This window comes from Silurus meridionalis, chromosome 4, assembly GCF_014805685.1.
Source record: "Silurus meridionalis isolate SWU-2019-XX chromosome 4, ASM1480568v1, whole genome shotgun sequence".
Taxonomy (NCBI): Eukaryota; Metazoa; Chordata; class Actinopteri; order Siluriformes; family Siluridae; genus Silurus; species Silurus meridionalis.
This window is the reverse complement of record NC_060887.1, coordinates 2,916,456-2,933,614: the sequence shown is the minus strand read 5'-3', so window position 1 is coordinate 2,933,614 and position 17,159 is coordinate 2,916,456. Positions and strand designations below refer to the sequence as shown.

The following is a 17,159-nucleotide window of genomic DNA, read 5'->3' as shown; positions in this document are numbered from 1 at the left end:
GTAAAAATACAAAAACAAAAAACTAACACCTGATAAAGATCTTCTCCAGGACAAATCTCACATCAGTAGGACAGAATTTTCCTCAAACCTGAGATCTTTATTTTTGGTCTGTTCTACTGATATTGTACTGAGATCACATTTCCAATCGCACTGAGACATTTAAAATGATACCAAACATGTAAAGTTAAAAAATCATACATTCTTAAATTATAATAACTGCAGTATGCAAGTATAGTAGCTTGAATTCCAGGAACTTCTTAATCATCTTTCCATGACCCGGTCATATCCCCAGGAGGGAAAGAGGGGCTCAAGGATGGGTGAGTGGGCAGCTGAACAGATGTCTTCCTCTCCTCAAATTAAAGAGATCTTCTCCTCAGATTAGAAAGTTTAATGTTTTGTTGCATTGCAGTTCTCAGGGTCTGATCTCATGGAAAGATCTGACCATCCTTACAACTTCCTCTATAATTCCTGAGGAACAGGAAATGGCAGCACTAGAGAGTAAAAATCTGTGAAGCTCTGGGCAGGTTTAGATTCAGCATGTGAGCACATGTCTTACATATAATAAAGTAAAAATCTATAATTATTGTAATGTTTAATAAAAATTTAATATTTAAAATTTTGATGTTTTTTGTGTTTATTTTATTAAAGTTTTGGACTTCATTTAAATCATAACTAAAAATAAAATTTTCCCTGTTTCACGAGCAAATTTCGAAGGCACGAGCAAACCCACGCTGCCGGTTCCCCGTTTTCGGCGGAGGGTCGCATCAGTCTCTTAGTTAATGACGTATCACTCGGTCGCTCTCGTTGTTCAGTGCAGCAAAAACTTAACTTTTTTTAGTTGTATATTTTTATTTCACTAGAAATCTTGAAAAATGTCTCCCAAGTAAATCAGTGATTGTGCTGTAAAAACGAAAGTAAAAAGAAATACCATGGAAACCGAGGAGGTTACGAGCGTGATGTGCGTCTCACACTCGCAATCTGCCACTATCACATGAGTAAGTGTTATGCGAGAAACAGAGGCGGAAGCCGAAGTTAAACCAAACTAAGTTTATTTTGCAAAAACGCATACTCGCAGTAACTGGGAAGTAATCCAGTGGTGCGCGGTGGGAGCGCGGTCCACTAGTCCAGAACTGGATGAGAAGCAGTCTGTGGAGCGCGTAGGAGAAGCGCGCCGCTGACCGAGAGTCGCTAAACGAGAGTCAGGTGTGTGATTAGTAAGCCGGCAAGCAGCTCTGTGCGGGGGGGCACGGGAGAAGAATCAGGAGCTCCCTGACAGTAACTGTTAAATTGTGTTTACATTACGGTAATTTGCGGTGTATTTGTTTGTTAAAATAGGCTACAATTACTTTTTACGTGCAGAAATAAGCAATCGAATAAGATCTCGGAACGGATTAAATCACTTTTACATTCATCCTTATGGGGAAAATCAGTTCGAACGTACGAGCAAATGGACCTACGAGCAATTTTCAAGAACGAATTATGCTCGTACAACGGGGTTCCACTGTAATAAGGCCCAGAAGAGTCGGTTCACTGGTTTCGATTCAATTGAGTCTGAATCAATAGATTCACTGGTAAACGACTCGATTCAACAGTTCTAAAAAATCTGTAACATAAAACATTCTGTCTCCTTAAAAATAATTTTCTCAGCAGTTTCAATCAAGAAAAAGAAACTTTTGTTTCCAAACATCTCAACATTCACTGTTTCTAGTTCAATAACAGAACAAATAGCATTCGTACAGTTCAGAGTCTGATTTGAGGTTTGATCAAGTTTACATTTTATTATAACAATATGTTTGATTGAGTTCTTGCATGTAGATGATACTTTTAATAAATTTAATAATAACTTCATGCAGTTTCTCACCATAAAGACTGGATGTTATAAAAAGTTTTTGACAAAATAAATTGTTTCAATGTTTTTAAATCTGTACTCGTTATTTCTACATTATTTATTACATTAATTTTAATCAGCTTCATTTAACTTCAGTTTAATTTATTTATAATCACAAAAATTCAGGTTAAAAATGAAACATGAACCCCCTGTATGTAAAACAGTAAACAGTTTAAGTTTAAGACGGTTTAATATTATCAAGAAAAATATCTATAATTATTAATATTAATGATAATATTAATAATAATAATAATAATAATAATAATAATAATAATAATAATAATAATAACTGCAGTTGGTTGTCAGATTTCAGTCTTACACTGCCCTCTAGTGGCTCTGTCAGGACTTAATTTTTTCTTAAATATATACACATTATTATTAGTGTTTTGTTGTCTAGTTATATCAAGTGGAGGAGTCTCCCCCGTGTGGGTGGAGGAGGAACTGCTACAGTTTAGAGCCTGATTTGAGGTCAGATCAAGTTGAGTTCTAACAGTAAGTTTGATTGAGTTCTAACATGTAAATGGTACATTTAATACATTTAGTACCACCTTCATGCAGGTTCTCAGCATAAATAGTGAATTTTATAAAAACATTGTTGGACAAAATAAATGTTATTAAATCTGTACTCATCTTTTCTGGATAATTTAGTTTATTACATTAATATTATTTAGCTTTATTTAACTTGAATTTCATTTATTTATATTGCACTTATACACAAAAAACTTCTAGAGCTTCACCACTACATCACTCAAATACTACTGCCGTGTGTAATCTTCTAATAAACTCTAATAGTGACATGGTGATGTATAAATAATAGTAAATGTGAATATTCCTTTCAGATAAAAGTCATAAAATGCATTTTAGGTGAATTTATGAACCACATCTGGCTTGAAAAGACCGGTGTCCAAATAATTTTGACCACACAGTGTGTATCAGCTGAAAAGCAGCAGCTTCGGATCAGTCGCTTTTCCACTGGGATTCAATCTGAAATATTACTTTTGATCATATTAAATATTTTATATTATATAATTGATTACAGATCATTGGACAAGACACCTGTCAGTCAAGATATACAGGTGAATGACAGGTGTCTCGTCCAATGATTGGTAAATTTACATTCACAAACAATGCCTACCTTTTCCGGTTTGTCTGACTTGTCATTTTGTTTTCAGATTTTTTTTTGTGTATAAGTGCAATATTAATAAATGAAATTCAAGTTAAATAAAGGTAATTATTATTAATTTAATAAACTAAATGATCCAGAAAAGACGAGTACAGATTTCATAACATTTATTTTGTCCAAACATGTTTTTATAAAATTCACTATTTATGCTGAGAACCTGCATGAAGGTGGTACTAAATTTATTAAATGTACCATTTACATGTTAGAACTCAATCAAACTTACTGTAAGAACTCAACTTGATCTGACCTCAAATCAGGCTCTAAAGTGTAGCAGTTCCTCCTCTATCCACATGGGGGAGACTCCTCAACTTGATATAACTAGACAACGAAGAACGATTAATAATATTTCTACAAATATTTAAGTAAAAAGAAAGTCCTGACAGAGCCACTAGAGGGCAGTGTAAGACTGAAATCTGACAACCAACTGCAGTTATTATTATTATTATTATTATTATTATTATTATTATTATTATTATTATTATTATTTTCATTATTTTCATTAATATTAACAATTATATTATAGATATTTTTCTTGATAATATTAAACCTTCTTAAACTTAAACTGTTTACTGTTTTACATACAGGGGGTTAATGTTTAATTTTTAAGATGAATTTTTGTGATATAAATAAATGAAACAGAAGTTAAATGAAGCTGATTAAAATTAATGTAATAAATAATGTAGAAATAACAAGTACAGAATTAATAACATTGAAACAATTTATTTTGTCAAAAAGTTTTTATAAAATCCAGTCTTTATGCTGAGAACCTGCATGAAGGTGGTACTAAATGTATTAAATGTACTATTTACATGTTAGAACTCAATCAAACTTACTGAAAAACTCAACTTGATCTGACCTCAAGTCAGGCTCTAAACTGTAGCAGTTCCTCCTCCATCCACACGGGGGAGACTCCTCAACTTGATATAACTAGACAACAAGAACGATGAATAATATTTGTGCATATTTAAGTAAAAAAAAAAGAAAAAGAAAGTCCTGACAGAGCCACTAGAGGGCAGTGTAAAACTGAAATCTGACAACCAACTGCAGTTATTATTATTATTATTATTATTATTATTATTATTATTATTATTATTATTATTATTATTATTAATATTAATAATTATAGATATTTTTCTTGATAATATTAAACCGTCTTAAACTTAAACTGTTTACTGTTTTACATACAGGGGGTTCATGTTTAATTTTTAACCTGAATTTTTGTGATTATAAATAAATGAAACTAAAGTTAAATGAAGCTGATTTAAATTAATGTAATAAATAATGTAGAAATAACGAGTACAGATTTAATAACATTGAAACAATTTATTTTGTCAAAAAGTTTTTATAAAATCCAGTCTTTATGGTGAGAACCTTCATGAAGTTAGTATTAAATTTATTAAAAATCATCTACATGCAAGAACTCAATCAAACATATTGTTATAATAAAATGTAAACTTGATCAAATCTCAAATCAGACTCTGAACTGTACGAATGCTATTTGTTCTGTTATTGAACTAGAAACAGTGAATGTTGAGATGTTTGGGAACTGATTATTGTCTGTATATATGCAGGTCAGGGGTTTTTTCATGCTGGAACACCGTTCATTACAATGAGACGATGATGTAAGATGACGAGCCAAACCACGGAGACGAAGCTGACTGAGGTGAACCCCTCAAACTAACCCAGGAACAGAGAAGGAACTTTCTGACCACCTGCTGGTTTTGCACAAACAGAACAGAAGTTTCTTTTTCTTGAGTGAGACTGCTGAAAGAAATATTTTTAAGGAGACAGAATGTTTTATGTTACAGATTTTGTTAGAACTGTGGAATCGAGTCATTTTCCAGTGAATCTTTCGATTCAGACTCAATTGAACCAAAACCAGTGAACCGACTCTTCTGGACCTTATTATTTTTAAATGAATTTATTGAACCGAACTCTTTTGAACCGAGTGACTTGAACTGAATCTACAGAGTAGAAATTAATGAATCAAACAAAACTGAATGGATTGAGTTATTAAACTCACCCATCCTTGAGCCCCCTCTTTCCCTCCTGGGGATATGACCGGGTCATGGAAAGATGATTAAGAAGTTCCTGGAATTCAAGCTACTATACTTGCATACTGCATTTATTATAATTTAGGAATGTATGAATTTTAACTTTACATGTTTGGTTTCATTTTAAATGTCTCAGTGCGATTGAAAATATGATCTCAGTACAATATCAGTAGAACAGACCAAAAATAAAGATCTCAGGTTTGGGGAAAATTCTGTCCTACTGATGTGAGATTTGTCCAGGAGATCTTTATCAAGTTTTTTTTAACCACAGTTGTTTTTTGGTTTTTAGGTCACCTCGTGTCCCAACAAAGGGTTTTAAAGCTTTTATTACTTTGCATTTAAGAGTGTTTATAGTGGTTTGGGTATTGAAGGAGATTTGTTGAAACACTAGGGGGCGCATTTGTAGTGAGTCTCTGTGTGTCTCTATTAGCAGGTATGACGACTCATTAACAATTCTTTAGTAAACTGCATTGTGAAACTATTTGTTTTTATGCTGATCATGTTGTGTAAACATGTAAAAGTGTATAAAAAAAGAGACAGTAAACATCTCCATGAACAAATGAGATTATGTGGTATAAATCATTGTCTATCTATATGTTATATATATATATATATATATATATATATATATATATATATATATATATATATATATATATATTTGACTTGTTCATTCAGCTTGCACATTTCTTAAATGCCGTGATCTTATAACCTTCTACTTCTGCACATTTCTTTTTCAATGCCATAGCCACTAACCACTTACATGTACTTCTTAACAATGTCCACACGTCTCTGCACAGCTATACCCCTTTATATTTATTCACTGTACATTTACAGTGTATTTATCTGCACGATTTTCACGATTGCTACATTTTGCACTTCTGGTAGATGCTAAACTGCATTTCGTTGCTGTGTACCTGTACTATGCAATGACAATAAAGATCTACCTACCAACCAACCAACCAACCAACCTACCTACCTACCTACTTACTTACCTACTTACCTACCTACCTACCTACCTACCAAAAATGCGTCAGCATTTTTCTGTCCTCTGATTGGTTGGTCAGAGGGAAACTGTTACAGCCAAGTTCAACTAACAAAACACGTGTGTAGCTCTGTGTTCACATGAATACATCTGAGTTAGACTTTTTAATGCCTATGGAGGAAAAGAAATTGATTTAATTTCGGATATTCTTAAAAATACATTTTAAAGAAAAGCTGGAGATGGTGAGGAGGAGGTGCACATTATGAGTCCGCATCTCTGCTGAGTAGGTTGTATTTTATTTACATTTTTATGTTTTTGTCATGTTATTAGACAAATATTGATTCTGAACTGCTCCAGATGATGTAGGTGACACCTTTGCGGTTGTAGTGTAGAGGGTTGGCATTTTAACTGGGTTTCTTGCTTTAATAAAATGGTTTTCACCCTCCATATGTGAAATGCCTCTCTCTCTGTGTAATGCTCTGTTCTATTGCGTTTTGTATTGTATTGATTGTTTCTATAATTGCGACATGATAGTAGTGGTATTAAGAGGTGGATTAAGTCGGGTAAGTCCCCACTGAAGGCCCAGGTACCAAATGCACGGCCCTCCACTGATATAATCAATAATGTATAAAGGGTGTATGTGGTCATCCACAATGCTGGTGGCTTTGTGAGACCAGATGAGGTTCTCCACAGCTGAACACAAAGATTGCTGAGTCAGCACCAGTCCATTATCCACTGCATTTCCTGTCTGAAAGCGTCTTGTCGTTCTTGTTGATGAGACTCATGCCGGTCATGTGACTACTAAACTTGATGATTGGAGCTGTGCATTGCAGCACAGTCATGATTCACAGTGTGAACAGCTGGTGACTGAGGATACAGACCTGGGGGATGCAGTGCTCACTATAATACTAACTACTGTGATTTCTTAGAGTTTTGTGACTTGGTCTGATGACAAAGGAAGCTGATTTGTTTGATGCATTTGATGACGGCTGGGGGAACGGGCTGTGTGCTGTTTTTCCTCCATGATTCCAAAGTCTTCAGAGCTGCTTCAGGGTTGCTGGGTGCCAGATCATGAGTGGCATAGATGACTGAGAGCTGCACTTCCCATGGCATACCTACACACAACATCCAATACAAAATTAGGGTCTGCTGAAGCACAAAACTAAACATCAGAGAATAAAGATAAAGATCGATAAAAACATCTTTATTTGATGCTTTAGAAATACCTTTTGAGAAGTTTTGCATTCCAAACTGATTAATGCTTTTTGCCAGGTTTTCGAGTGACGTTAGCATGTTCTCCTTAAGTCCTAGTTGACCAAGTCGCCCTGTTTGAGAAGGACAGAAACAACGAGTAATAAGCTGAAGAATCCAGGAATAATGTGAGATGATGCTCCGAAACAGGATTTACAGTAAACTTACCAAGTAGCCTGAAAACTGCTGCTACACAGACGTCTCGGAACGGTGTTTGCTCTGTCCTTGCTTGCCTCAGCCAAGTGTTCAGGATCAGCCAAAGGTCCTTCCTAATAAATAAAAAAGAGGAGTAATGGATATGTTGAGGGTCTTTGTGGTGGTTATGGAGCAGCCATTGTGGTTTTATGATCACTTGTGATTTTATGCAACATGAATGGGAACTTTGCAATATTTCAAACAACCACTAGATTATTGACTGTTAATGGAAAAAATCAGCAATAAGAACTGGGTCACAGGTTAAAGGTGCTTTTTACTTGTCACATGTACCTTACAGCACAGAGAAATTCTTTCTTCACATACCCCAGTGATGATAGAATGCCGGGGGCAGAGCACTGGGTCAGCCATGACTACAGCACCCCTGGAGCACAGAGAGTTAAGGGTCTTGCTCAAGGGCCTAAGAGTGGTACTTGGTGATCCTGGGGCTTGAACCCCAGACCTTCCGATTTGTAATCCAGAGCCTTCACCACTGAGCTACCACTTCCTGAAAAAAGACCCTCTCATGGTGAAATACTTACAGCTAAAGTTACAGAATTCTCTCTGACTGTCTGAACACTGATCCTGGAAACTTCATTTATAAATGCACAATAAACATTTCCTCACAGAAACATCACCATATCAACAATTACCCAATTTTTTCCTGTGAGATCTTATTGTATTAAAGATAAGATATAAAAAAGCCACCTAAATAATACCTTTGCAGCTGAAATTCTCTCAGCGCTGATGTTATAGAAAAATAATGATGAATTTTTGATCATTCAGATTTAAATATTAAAAAGCTGAGAATGAAATATGTTGAAGATGTTTTGCATTCAGTACCGTATAATATTGGTAATGGTCCAAGTCCAGCCCAGTTGTGCACACAGAAGATCCAGGCTGAAGATGTAGTTCCAGGTAGCAGGGCAAAGATCATAACCATACCAGCTGTTCTCCAGGAACCTCAGACTGCTGTCTTCCAGAAAAGACTTCAGGGTGCTGGTGATAGCATTGTGGATGTTTCCTGGAGGCTCCTGGCAAAAAAATACATCATTATTTAATACCCAGTGCAATAAAACACTGTTTAACTGACAGCGTAGTTCAATATAAATGTTTAAAGAATTTGTCCCACTAGATTACACTGATACTTGGAAATTAAAGGGAGATTAAGAAGGCAGTAAAATACTTGATAAAGTCCAGATTAAAAAAATGACACTGAGAGGAACACTGAGGATCAGCTTTTTACCTCATCCCAGTGCAGATACTTGGTGAGCAAGTGAAATATCTTTCCTTTGCTTTCAGGTTGCTCACTATGTGAATTGCTCGGCATAAAGAACTTTCATAGGACAAAAAACTTGGCCATGCTGTCACCATGACCATAATCACTTTGGGGGCTTCAAGAAAGTCTGCAAAGAACAAAACAATAGAACATAAATACACTGTATAAAAAAAAAATTAAAAAAAAGACATTGGATATAAAAAGTTGACACACCTTATAAAATTGCATCTTATTAAATTGCAGACAGAAATAATAATATAGCTAATATGAATATGCAAACACATCTAAATGATGACAAAAGATTAATTCATTCAACTACAAACATGTAGGAAAATGTGTTGGGCCAACGAGACAAAGGTTAGACGTATTTCCCATAAATCTAAAAGATATGTTTGGTGCAAAGCCAATACAGAGCATCCTCCAAGTAAATAATACAAAAAAACAAAACCCCTAAAAGTCCAAAAAAAACATCTATTTAGTCCGAGCATGCAGTAAAGTAATCCAGGCATAAACACAGAACAAAAACAGAGAAAAAAAGCAAAAAAAGTGGTAAAAACAGGCAGGAAAACCGGTGGAAAAAGGGCAGGAAAACCTCAGCAAGAATCGGGGAAGAAAGCGATATCCCGGCAGAGAGGAGAGTTCTTAGGGTTCTTAAATACCGGGCAGAGCGGAAAACCTCAAAATTGCCGCCGACCGGAAGTGCACCTGCAGAACCGGACTTGCGTGCTGCGAAACAGGAAGGCACAAGCCGAGACGGGTTTGAGACGGGAAACGTGAAAGGATGGGTGGATCCGGAGGACTCTGGGGAGTTTGAGGCGGACCGCAACAGTGTTGATCACTTTAGAAATGGGACAGGGGCCCGTGTGTGTGTGTGTGTGTGTGTGTGTGTGTGTGTGTGTGTGTGTGTGTGTGTGTGTGTGTGTGGGGCAAGTTTCTTGCATACAGCCTTGAGAGAGAGGTCTCAGGTGGACAGCCAGACCCTGTGGCCTACCTGGTACCGGGCGCAGGACATCGTTGCCATGAAACCATGAATGGCACCTTGGCCCCCTCAAGCCAATGACACCACTCCTCTAAGGCCAGCTTGACAGCCAGGAGCTCCCGTTCACTATGAGTGGTAGGAGATAGCAATTCTTAACAGTAATGGCATTAAGTCCCTGATAGTCTTTACATGGGCGAAGGGTTTGTCCTTCTTCTCCACAAAAAAGAACCCAACCCCAGCGGGGGAGGAGGATGGGTGAATACTCCCGGCAGAGAGAGACTCCTGAATATACTGGTGCATGGCCTCCTGCAGTCCAGACAGATTGTACAAACGTCCATGGGGAGAAGAGGTTCCAGGCAACAGGTTGATGCCACAGTCATGTGGCCGGTGTGGTGGAAGGGTGGATGCTTTGACCTTGCTGAAGACGCCCTAGGTCATGGTAGACTGCCGGGATAGAGCTGAGATCAGGTTGAGGCTCCTGACGTGACAGGACAGGTACAGAGCCGGTTGAGGCGAAACAGCGGGTCTGGCAGGGCACCCCCCATTCCAAGACTCGTCCACTGTTCTAATCTAGATAGGGGTTGTGTTTTCGGAGGCAGGAAAAACCAAGCATGACACGAGCATAAGATGAGGGGATGATCAGGAGCGAGAGCCACTCCTGGGGAAGAAAGAGATAATTTAGCAGAGAGGAGAGAACCCGAAGACCGTGACATTGTCTTCTGTAAAAAGCTGGAAATAAAGAGGAGTTTCACATTTCAACATGACAATGATCAAAAGCACATATCCAAATTAGCAAAGGCACGGCTTCAGAAAAGGATCATCACAGTACTGGAATGGTCCAGCCAGAGCCCAGACCTCAACCCAACTGAAAACCTATGGAATGACCTACAATGAGCCATACACAGGAGATCACCTGCAATTTAAAGAAACATTTCTGCAAAGTAGAGTAGATAAAAGTGTAGATGTGGGAAGTTAATAGAGATTATTCACAAAGACTTAAAGGCAAATTGTGCATCCACAAAGTAATAGTTATGTGTGTAAACTTTTTACATCCACTGTACATCACCAACAACAAGACACAATTGTCCTCTCTGTATCAGTGTCCAGATCATTTTTAGTAGATAAATAATGAAATATCAGTATAATCTCACCTTCTTTAAGGAGTCTGTAGGCGAGAGCATGTGCTTTGTGAGAGTCTCCTCTCTGTTGACACACGCCTACATAAACCCTACAGAGAGACTGCAGGAGATCATGTCCCATAAACCCTCTCTCCACCTTGATCTTCTCCAAAATCACAGACAGAAACGTCTCTGCTGAAGACTAAATGAGACGGAGGAAAATTTTCAGCATCCAACTAAATAAACATGTATTTAAATCATGTATTTAAAACAAATATTAGGAAGTTAAGACTTGACTGTAGACTGGGTTTAGGAAAACTACTAGATATTGTATAATCCAAAACCTAGATTTAAAATGTAACATGATAAATCATATCTACTGTTCAATTTAAGAACATCAGGACCAGTGAATTATGGATCAACTTTTAAAAATAAGAAACTCAAATCCACAGCTAAAGAATAAAGTGTTTAAATCGCATGCACACTAAATAAAACAGAAGATAAGAACTGACCTCGTTTACACAAAACTCAGAAATGACGTGTTTCTCTTCATCTCTCAGAACAGGAAGTTCACTTGTTCCTGTGAGAAGTGCATGAATCCTGTCTGTAGGTAAAACATCAGAACAGGACTTTTGTAGTGTTTCTAATGCACTGGAGATGAGAGATTGTGTTGTGTGTGTTGTGTTTACAGGATCAGCTGAAGCAGCATCAAGTCGAGGCTTTTGAGCTTTCCTGGGTGGTGACATGTCTGATCCAGTTCTCTTTGCTGTGGGCTTTGGGTCTGTATGAATATAAACGAAATTGATATCATTTGTCAAACGCTCTTATCCGGAGAGACTTACAATATTTCTTCCTAGATCTTAAAAAATGACTGTTACACATTTAGGTTCATTAAGACGGTGAAGAATTTGCCTTGTCAACACTTTTTCCATTAATGTTCCAATACTTTTGGTGATAATGTACATACTAGGTTTAGCACATGCTAAGATTAAACTGTATATCCACTAAAATTAGATTACAACATGTCACATTTAAATACGTTTATCAGCTTCCTGCTTGCTTATTTTTTTACTAATTTTTTTTTTTTTAATAATTGTATTATTAATTATTTGTGTTAATTTATTTCATATTCAATGCAAATACAGAACACATCAAAATGTACAGAAACTTAGTATTAGAGATTTTACTGTTACCTTTGTTCAACTCGTTCTCCACTTTGTAAAGTTTTTCCTGTTGAGGATCGAAAACAAAAAGCAGATTTAGTTTTATTTAGTCACATTTCTCACTAAAAGTTCAATGATGTCTGCATTTAAAAATGGAAAGAAAGTACCTCCATTAAGCGAAAGCTTTTCTCCATGCTGCTGATTTTGCATTTCAGGCCTCGGATTTCCAGATTTTGTCTGGTGTTCACTTCTGTAAAATAATTTACAAAATGAAATGAAAAGGTGCTCAGATCACATTATCACATTATATGTTTATTTTAATAGAACTGAATCATGCAGTAATAATCAACTTGTACTTTCTTACACACCTTTAAGTGCCAGAAGCTGGTTTTCAACACTGACATTTCTGTGGAAGGGAAAAGAAACATTTAGATAAAACATTATATAATATATTATTATATTACATATTATATAGTATCACTGCAATGATTGGAATAAAGTATAAAGAGCAAAAAACATACTTGTGAGTGTTGCTGAGTAGCATAAGGCTCTTAATGGCCTGAAGCTCCTGCTGGCTTATGCTCGCCTTTTCCATTTCTGTAGGTCTTTTCAATATTTTCTTCTAGAGAGTTTGTTGAATCTGAAGAAGAAAAAAAAAAGAACTGCTTTAATCACAAATCATTCTATAAAGTTTTTGTTAATTTTTTTATAATGAGTATCTCTGTAGTCTGATCGTTCTTCCTCAGCTGATGGGACGCGTTTACTCAGTGGAGCCTCCTTCTGCTAACAGCCTTTAAATGTACTCGTGAGCGTTAAGTAGTAATGTCATGTTTAGATGATGTTGGGATTTAGGGACTTTATTGAAGCTAAATGTTTTTCATGCTAGCTAGAGCGTACTTCCCGGAAGTTCTGGGTGAGCACGTGACTAACGCGTGACTAGTGATGAACCTGCAAAATTAATTAAACTAAAGACTTGTAAAGTAACTTACCGCTAATGTGTTTCTTCTGAAGTGGATGAATTAGATCGATTTGGTTGCGTGATTGAGAAGTTTGATGCGCGACGTGTTGAGTTTGTTGGCTGCTTCCGAGATCAGATGAGATCGAGCGTTCTCAGAGTAGTATAGCCGTAAGCTCGGTGTTCTGGCTTTTATGCATGTGGTCGAAAGCGGCGCACTGTGACATCACAGAGATATGAATGTGCCTCCCAGAAGGTGGAGGAGTTCAGGTAACTGGGGTCAACAGTGCAAAGTAATGAAGAGTGTGTTAGAGAAGTGAGGAAAAGACTGCAGGCAGGGTGGAGTGGGTGGAGAAGAGTGATAGCAGGAGTGATTTGTGATAGAAGAGTATCTGTGAGAGTGAAAGGGAAAGTTTATAAGACTGTGGTGAGACCTGAGATGTTGTATGGTTTAGAGACAGTGGCATTGATTAGAAGAAAGGAAGTGGAGCTGGAGGTAGCAGAGCTGAAGATGTTGAGGTTTTCGTTGGGAGTGACGACGATGGACAGGATAAGAAATGAGTTTATTAGAGGGACAGTGCATGTAGGACGTTTTGGGGACAAAGTAAGAGAGACATGATTGAGATGGTTTGGACATGTGCAGAGGAGGGACATGGGGTATATCGGTAGGGGAATGCTGAGGATGGAGCCTCAGAATTCATATTTCTGTAAAGACTCCGTATGAAAATGAATTTGTTTATGTTAAAAAGCATGTGCTTTCTGTTAAAGTGCAAGTCATATGTGACTCTAACACTACCCTCACAAACATTGTGGCACGCTGACCTGCTTCAGCACATACAGACACACACACACACACACACACACACACACACACACACACACACACACACACACACACACACACACAGAGACAAAATTAACGTTTTCTTTGCAATTTTGCTAATTTTGTTTTTAAACTGCTGCTAAAGACACTAAAATGTTTAAGTTCACATACACAGTATTTATTATATGAACAATATTCTTGCACTTTATTCCACATGGATCAGACTGTGATGTTGTTTGCACACGTGCACTTTAGTCCTGTAGTCCTGTGTAGTCTTAGTTCTGTGTTGTTTTGTGTATTTCTGTATTGTTTTAGCAAAGCAGTCCAACAACTACACAAAAGTATTGGGACACCTGACCTTTCCTGCAATAAGCAGGAGGCACACAGTTGTGTAGTGTGTCTTCGGATTCGCTATAATAAAATTTTGTAAAGACTTTGTTTTTGTGAAAACCCAAATCTGTTCCAGCATGGCAATGCCCCTGTGCACAAAGCCAGCTCCATGAAGATCTGGTTTACATGGTTTGGAGACGAAGATCTTGAGTGGCCTGCTATAGAGCTCTGATCTCAACCCTACTGAACACCTTTGGAATGAATGTGAACACTGACTGCACCCCAGACCTCCTCACCTCACCTACATCTCTTCCTGACTTTACTAACACTCTTGTGGAACATCTTCCCAGAAGAGTGGAGGAAAATATCAGCACAAATTGGGACTAAATGTGGAATGTGATGCTCAAAAAGCACATACCGTACTTATGACCAGGTGTCCGCAAACTTTTGCCAAAATAATGTATATATACAGTGTACAGATAGATAGATAGATAGATAGATAGATAGATAGATAGATAGATAGATAGATAGATAGATAGATGACTGTTCTAAAGGCTGAAAGGATTATTGGTGTTTTCCTGCTCACACTACAGGAACTGTACACATCCAGAGTAAAAAGAGGGCACAGAATATCACTCTGGGTTCCTCACATCCAAGCCATATGCTGAATAAACTTTTGACGTCCGTCCAACGTTACAGAGCACCGAGCATCAGGACATGAGGCACAAGAAAAGCTTCTTCCCCGAGGCGACTACCTCATAAACACTTAAATACTCTCCCCATTGTGCAATAAAATACAACGTGTGCAATATCACTTCTGTACCTTCTGTGTAATATTACTCCTTATTTATTTTTCTTTATAAATCGTGCAATAACACTTTTTTTTATTATTATTTATTTTTATTCATCATTAAAAAAAGTGTGCAAATGGACGCTTTTGTCACCAAAACAAACTAATCGTGAATGCCACTAAACAAGTCATACAACATACAGAAAGAGAAAAAGGAATATTGTTGCTCTATGTGTAAAAGCATAGCAGGCGTCATGGCATAATCTAAGTGATATACAGTTATTATCCTGTTTCATTCACTGCATTAGCTTTTACTATCCTCATAAAGAGATGAGTGATAGAGCTGCATACACGCCTTTATCTTTTATACAGTGTGACACTGGCAGTCAGCTCCATAGCAGTGTAGTGTTGGTGGGTGAAGCTCAAATGGCTCTAAAGCAGATGAAGCATCAGTGGAATTCATGGTGGAGATGCTGAACCTGCTGCTGGACGCTGACACGATTTATTTCATGGTTGGATAAAATTGGTGTAAAATCTATGTAGGAGACTTAGAGAGTTTTTTAAAGCAGGAGACAGAAGCAAAATAAACAGATTACGGAAAAGGAGGAGAAGCTGGAACACATGCAGAAAGGAGTTACAGATTGGGATGCATTTCTTAATCTGATGATAGAGAAGATAACAGAAGAGAAAGAAGAGAAAGCCATTCTGGTACAGAAGGTGCAAACTCTGGAGGCTACTTTAGCTTCTGAGCGAAAGCAGCGGGAACAGGACATGAATCATAGAAACGACACACCTCCAGAACATCACCGAGCTCCAGTCTTCCTGAAACTCCACGAGGAACAGAAGAAATCTGTAGAATGTGAGAGAGAGCTGTGTGACAGAACAAAAGCAACTGCTGGAACATGTTGCTCAGCTCGAGGCCAGCTTTGAATTAAAGAGAAATAAATGGGAGGAGAAAAGCAAGAAGGACCAACTAGACATGAAGGAGAGGATCAACTTACCGCTTCTGACCATCAAAAAGGTCCAGGATTCTTTGAATCTCTGTAAAGAAGAGAAGAAGACTGCAAAGCATGAGAAAGGTCATTTGATGAGATACCAAGAGCGACTGGAGGAACATGTTGCTCAGCTGCAGGCCATTTTGAATTTTGAAAAAATAAATGGCAGGTGAAAATAAAGATGGTCAAACGAGACATGCAGGAGTGGACCATCTTATACCTTCAAACCATCAGAGACCTCCAGGATTCCATAAATCAGTGTGAGGAAGAGAAGAATTGTGCAGAGCATGAGCGAGATAATTTGATGAGAGAATGAGAACATCTGATGAGACACCAGGAGCAACTGGATGACCATGCTGCTCAGCTGACATTAAATTTTAAGAAAAAAATGGGATGAGAAAAAAAAGAAGGCTAAACTAGATATGGTTTGGAGTTCTAATATGTTCCTCTCCTACATTCAAGAGCTCCAGGATACTGTGAATCACTGTAAGATACAGAAGAAGACTTAAGAGCTTGGGAAAGATCATTCTGAGAAACCAAGAGCAATTGGAGAAACATGTAGCTCAGCTGAGGGCACTTTGGGTTCTGACTATGAGAAACAGCAGAAACAGAAAGCTGAACCTCTACAAGCCCAAAGAGTCGCAGAAAATCTCTGAGGAAACAAAGATTCTTAGGTGAGGGAAGAGAAATGAGGATGGAAACCCGAGAGTGACTGGAGGAAGCTGTACAGCTGTTCAGCAATATGACTTCAGCACTAGAGAAAGAAAACCAGAGAAAGAAAAAGAGGAGATCAAGCTGGACATGTCCTACATATAATAAAGTACAAACACATCAGTGATTATTGTAACTCAATATTTTTTCTTTCTTTAAATTAAATAAATATCTTAAATATAGTGTGTTTTGTTTCTATTATTAAAGTGTTGGGCATTTCAATTTAACTAAGAATTAAAATAAAATAAACAGTTATTGAACAGTATTCACAGCATCAGTTTAAATATTAAATCACAATAACACTGAGATTAAATCAGTTTACAATACATGAGTTCTTCATGGGTTCATCTGATGCACACAATACTATAAAGTTTAGTTCCAATGCAGCCTCATAACATCATAGTTCAAGTATAACTTTTGACAACTGCAGTTAGTAGAAAAACATCAGAAAAAACTATTTAAT

General features: G+C 37.3%; 1 protein-coding gene and 4 long non-coding RNA genes across 5 annotated transcripts in view; 1 reads left to right on the top strand and 4 right to left on the bottom strand.

The window, feature by feature from the left end:
• The window catches only part of LOC124384556 (zinc finger protein 850-like), a gene marked incomplete at its 5' end in the record, with an annotated part of 172,746 nt that overhangs the window by 36,841 nt on the left and 118,746 nt on the right, over nt 1-17,159 (top strand).
• Nucleotides 6,653-7,993, bottom strand: LOC124384706. Its single transcript, XR_006925503.1, has 4 exons — nt 7,881-7,993; nt 7,530-7,630; nt 7,337-7,435; nt 6,653-7,225 (listed from the first exon to the last, which is right to left on the bottom strand). It is a non-coding gene; the product is annotated as an uncharacterized LOC124384706 (long non-coding RNA).
• LOC124384790 lies at nt 8,026-8,843 on the bottom strand. Its single transcript, XR_006925607.1, has 3 exons — nt 8,800-8,843; nt 8,397-8,587; nt 8,026-8,061 (listed from the first exon to the last, which is right to left on the bottom strand). It is a non-coding gene; the product is annotated as an uncharacterized LOC124384790 (long non-coding RNA).
• Nucleotides 8,857-11,477, bottom strand: LOC124384717. Its single transcript, XR_006925522.1, has 3 exons — nt 11,442-11,477; nt 10,963-11,131; nt 8,857-8,959 (listed from the first exon to the last, which is right to left on the bottom strand). It is a non-coding gene; the product is annotated as an uncharacterized LOC124384717 (long non-coding RNA).
• The window catches only part of LOC124384678, a 45,767-nt gene continuing 40,148 nt past the window's right edge, over nt 11,541-17,159 (bottom strand). The window contains exon 4 of the long non-coding RNA XR_006925464.1: nt 11,541-11,710. This is a non-coding gene — a long non-coding RNA (uncharacterized LOC124384678). The remainder of the gene's footprint in view (nt 11,711-17,159) is intronic.